Source organism: Myotis lucifugus, unplaced genomic scaffold, assembly GCF_000147115.1.
Source record: "Myotis lucifugus unplaced genomic scaffold, Myoluc2.0 scaffold_13, whole genome shotgun sequence".
NCBI classification, from domain to species: domain Eukaryota; kingdom Metazoa; phylum Chordata; class Mammalia; order Chiroptera; family Vespertilionidae; genus Myotis; species Myotis lucifugus.
This window is the reverse complement of record NW_005871061.1, coordinates 10,876,135-10,882,019: the sequence shown is the minus strand read 5'-3', so window position 1 is coordinate 10,882,019 and position 5,885 is coordinate 10,876,135.

Genomic DNA, 5,885 nt, shown 5'->3' with positions numbered 1-5,885 from the left:
GGGTTAAGAAGGAGAGGAAATAAATTCCCCTTCCTGATGGGAGATTGTTAGATTTTAAAGTTTTGAGGATCATATCTCTTATGAGAAAGAGTGGAATGAAGGAGACTCATTTTAATATTCATGTTATAAATATATTTTTATGATTTCAGAGAGGGAGAGGGGAGAGTTAGAACCATCAATGATAAGAGAGAATCATTGATCAGCTGCCTCCTGCATGCCCCCCTAAATGGAGATTGAGCTGTCAACCTGGGCATGTGCTCTTGACTGGAATCGAACCTGGGACCCTTCAGTTCCCAGGCTGATGCTTTATCCACTGAGCCAAACTGGCTAGGATGATATCACACATTGTTGTACTTTTTGAATATTTAACAATCTTGAATCATATTATAAAGAGAATATTGCAAATTACAATACTGACATCTCTAAATACAAGTATTACTGAAAAATCTGTGCATACATGAACTGTAAAATAATGTACTTTTTAATACAAGGATATAATCAAGTCCAATTCTCTAATTTTACAGATAAGAAAATAATTGCCAATTAATAGCAGTTGGTTGGTTGAATTAGCATATATCCTCTTCACTTCTGGATTATTGGCAATGTTCTTGCCCAGTTGTCTTCTACACACAATTGCTGTGTTCACAGATATATTACCTACATTGTTGCTCTCAGGTCACAATGTCATGGACTCTACAAAATATTTGTAGAACAGCAGTAGAGAACTAAAGATAATTACATTAAAACTTCTATTTGATTTGTTGACCTTATAAAAATATGTGATATCACCAGTTGGACTGCTATATGAAAGCAATTAAGGAAGTTTACTTTGCCCTGTAGAATTCTCTAGAATCTTTTGGCTCCTCCTTGACTTCAGGTCCTAATAAAATTTATGTTTTTTTTTTGGTTTTTTTTGTTGGCTCTACTCCTATATTTTCAAGACAGTGATTCAAGGTTTGTCTGGTTTTGATCAGTATAGTAATATGACAAATATACCCAGGAACCTTCTAGGAGATCAGTATAAAGTTCTTTACTCTATTTGTCTTATTTCCATTAAGAGATAAGAACATTTAAAAAGAGAATGAAATGTATGTGGGAGCAGCAAGATAGAAAGAAGAGGACATCTATAGCAAGTACAAGAAATGAAAAAGGCCTTAAAAGTGTGATTAGTGAAATGTGGGGAGTTAGTGTTAAAATACTTTGATTTTACTGCACAAAGAGCAATCCCATTTACTCTGCATTGTTCATGACATTGAAAGACTTTTCCTCATATTACTAATATCTTTACTCATAGTGTGTTATACATCTGTGAGATTTGCGTTTGGAGACCGCTTCTAGGGAAAGCTTCCTCTATTGTGCTGCAAGGAACTTTGAAGAATGCCCCTACCATAAACTCATGCATTATTGCTCAACAGTGTAAACTATTTGAAAGAGTTAGGCAGTACTACAGAGAGAAGTTGCAAAGGAACTTTATGCAATTCTATACCAAGCTGAGTTCATTCATTACTAAAAAATTACATAACTAGGTAATAATGACCAACAATTAAGTTGTTATTGTCAGTACACATTGTTTAAAATTGAGTAAAATTGGAAGTTTTTGAAATATCAGCTTGCAGTTAATTAGAATGGAAAAACTTAAGAAGACAAAATTCTACTATTTTTCTTATTTTATAACCATTATTTTATGATATCCAAGCCATTCAGATACAGGCAATACATGGTAAATGCATGCCAAAGCACATTGAATTTACTGAATTAAAAGTCATTCCAGTGGGTTCTTTGATGACTCAGTGAAATAATATAATTTGAGCATACTCTACTTATTTAAATATTCAAAATAGTAAAATATCATTTTAAATATTCTGAAATAAATTTCATCTCAGGGTAAATTTTAAATTTCATATAATTTTTATATCAAGTTCCAAAGATTTTATTAAACAGCCATATAGGACAACATCAAAGAGTATTTAAAATATTTAATAAGTGCAATATATTTAATCTTCTTTTACTGCTATATTTTTCAAATTCCAAGTATGAAATTAAGCAAATAAACAACAATGTTACAAAATACACTGCATTAAATCTAAGTTTAGATATAAAATTATAACCAAAATAGAGATATGGTCTGTGAAACCATGAAATAAATACTATCATAGACCAGAGGTTTACAAAGTAGTGTACAAAATGAATTAAGATACAAAATAAGTAAATGAAGATGAATAAGTCAGTCAGAGAAAGACAAGTATCACATGATCACACTCATATGTGGAATCATCTAAGTAACAAAATAAACTGGTGAACAGAGTAGATCCAGAGACTTGGACACATGGAACAGAGTGCAGGATCTCAGAGGGAAGGCAGGGGAGGGTTGGTGGGTGGGAGATAATCAACCAAAGAACTTGTATGTATATATGCATAACCCATAGACAGAGACAATAGGGTGCTGAAGGCCAGGGGCAGGGGAGGGAGGTATTGAAGGGGGTTAATGGGGGGGGGGGGGAAATAGAGGAAATATTTAATACTTTCAACAAGAAAGTGGGGGGACCAGGCCAGCAGGGGGTTAGTGAGGGACGACCAAATGACTGAGCACCAGGCAGTTGTGGTGACCAGGTTGGCGGCGGGGGTGGGGGGGTGGAGTTTAAGAATTATTTAAAAAAATAAAGGCAAAATTATGACACAAGCCCAGATCAAAAATTAATATACAGAAATTTTTTCCATAATGTCTTACAAAATAACTGTAACATAAACCACAAGTTCAGCACTGAACTTTATTAGCTACACTAATAAAAGAGAAACATGGTAATTTGCGTACCACTGCTACCCTTTTCATTGGGGAATCAATGGGGAAATGCAAATTAACTGTCAGCCAGATGGTGGTTAATTTGCATATATCCGCTCGGAGCGTAGCAAGGCGGGGGGGCGTGAAAACAAGCTGGGCGGCGGAGGTGGGAGCAAAACAAGCCCAGCCGGTGGCTGAGGGAGGCGGGAACGATCAACCTGGGCCAGTGGCTGAGGGAGGCGGGAATGAACGACCTGAGCCCGGGCTGAGGGAGGCGGACCGAAACAAGCCGGACATCCCCTGTGGGGTCCCAGACTGCGAGAGGGCACAGGCCGGCCTGAGGGACCCCCCCCCCCTTCCCCGAGTGCACAAATTGTTGTGCACCGGGCCTCTAGTTATCAATATTAATCTTTTTACCCATTTTCCCTGTTTCTAGGTTTAGTAAGGATTACATTGAAATGATATAGGCACTCATCTGAAACTCTGCTTCATTATATCTTCTGGTTATTGTGCTGTGAAGTTCAAAAGAAACAAAGTAAAGGTTAATGGACATGTTTTTGTTGTTGTTGTTTTCATTTGATTTCTCTTGTGGACGAAAGGGGCCACATGCTAACCTGACAAGCTCAGGGAGGGCCTGCATGGTGGTATTGCAAACTCAGAGACCTAAAGTACCACAAAGGATGGTCTGAAATTAAACTTTAACTAAAAGCAGTTATGGTGGGTAGTTACATCCTAGGTTGGTATCTTCACTGACAAGGTCAACCTTTACCTTAACTGAGCCTATCTGTCTTTTTGCATCTATAATAACATACCCTTGAAATGTCTGAGTAACTTGTAACTTCCCTTTTTCCACAACATAATGTGCCTGGGCTCCAGGACAGATACCACACATTTCTTCATTGTTATCATAATTGTTCCTGCACCCACCTAAGTATGTGTCTATCATTTTACTTTTTATCCAATCCCAAGGGTTTCCTCACTTTGCTTTCTCCTGCCTCTCTAATCTATCACCAATGGATTTCATGTAACCCACCTATGTCTCTTCCTTTGATTGTAATGTATACATATAGATGTAACCCGCCATTCTCCGGAGCATTATCTCAATCCATTGAGGTTCTGCTTCCCGGCATTTGTCGACAGTTTGACTCAAACTCACAAAAATTCTTTACAGGTTTGAATGTTTTTATGTTAACACTCTGAATATCTAATGTTCACCAAGAAATGAATCACTGTGCCTAGCAATATCAGGGACATTTTTTCAAAATGTGAATTTCTCATCCTTCCTCAAAGAACTTTGCTTCATCAATGCAATGAATGTGTTTGCAGCAATAACTATGTTCTTGACACTATGCTGGGCTCAGGGAATATAAGTTAAATATCATTTTATTCTGCCCTAGATTTATTTCTAGTTCAGTGGAGGGGATAGACAATTATAGTACATTTTTGCACGGGTGGTGGGGGCGGGGGCGGTGGGCCCTCAGCCTGGCCTGTACCTTCTCCAATCCGATACCCCTCAGGGGATGTCCGACTGCCTCTCGCAATCCGGGACTGCTGGCTCCTAACCACTCACCTGCCTGCCTGACTGCCTGATCGCCCCTAACCACCTCTGCCTCTCCCTGAACCCAAGATCTGGGCTTCCCTCCCTCTGGTCGGCTGCAGGCACCCAGGACCCAGGGCCGCTTCGCCCAGTCTGGCCGCAGCTGCAGGGGACTATGGGTGAGGGGCTTTTCCTGGGCCGCAACCATAGGTTCCCAGGACAGTGGGGCGGGCGGCTTGTCCCTCTCCTGGGCCACAGCCGCAGGTGCTGGTGCCCACGACAATGGGGCGGGTGGCTTGTCCCTCTCTTGCACTGCAGGGACCATGGGTGGGCAGCTTGTCCCTCTCCCAGGCCGCAGCATGGCTGGTCCCCATTTCTCTCTTGCAAGCTCATTTGTGCCTGGCTTGTCCCCATTCCTTTCTTGTGAGCTTATTTGTACCTGGCTGGTCCCCATTCCTCTCTCCCTAGTGTTGAGTGTCTGAGCCATTATGGCATGATGGCATTAGGGTGTGATGACCATTTGCATATTAGCTCTTTATTATATAGGATTAAGTTAATGCTTTTATGAAAATGTAAGGAACAGAAAGGTAACACTGAAAAAGAAATCACTAATGTTTTTTAGTAAAAGGCAAAAGATTTATGCGATCTGAAGAGAAACCAGAGTATCACTAATGTTTTTTAAAAAGTTATAATTCACTAAGTTTTGTCTGAAACTGCAATCATGTTTTACATAGAATCATTGATTATCTATAAGTGTAGCATTAAATGTCCAAATAATTAAGTTTGACACAGTAAATGCAGTAAGAATGACATAGTAAGAACAGTATAGCTGATACAAATATAGAGACATTGCTGGGGTTGACCAGCAGCCCCTGAATGATGGGTGAACAGATTGCTCAGACACAGTTTGACTGTGAAAGAGAGGGTAAGGGGCCTCTGGCTTTAGTAGCCAGGGCATCCTCTATTGCCTGCCTCGTTAGGCCTTTATTGGAATTTTTATCTTTTGATACAATCAGTAGGGTGAGTAATCTTGGGAGAACACATGTTTACTTTGTACTCTTGAGAAAGGATATAGAAAGACTAGCAGCCTGAATCTGTTAATCCAGGGGTCCTCAAACTTTTTAAACAGGGGGCCAGTTCACTGTCCCTCAGACCGTTGGAGGGCCGGACTATAGTTTAAAAAAAAACTATGAACAAATTCCTATGCACACTGCACATATCTTATTTTGAAGTGAAAAAACAAAACGGGAACAAATACAATATTTGTATTTGCATATGGCCCGTGGGCCGTAGTTTGAGGACCCCTGTGTTAATCAGTACATTCTTGGTAGCCTATGATTAAGTCACTGCCCTTTCTTAACAATCTGGTCTTGCAAGACCTATTTTCCTAATTACTCCCAATTTACAATGGGCCATAAACAAAGAATGTAACAGCTTAGCTAGAGGCACTACCCAGAACAGGCATTTAGATACATCTAACTTCCCCATTCTAACTGACTCAGGAGGGGCTGTGAAGCCCACCACAAAGCCAGGTAGTTAGGAAACAGATAGGAAACAAAGAAACCTAGG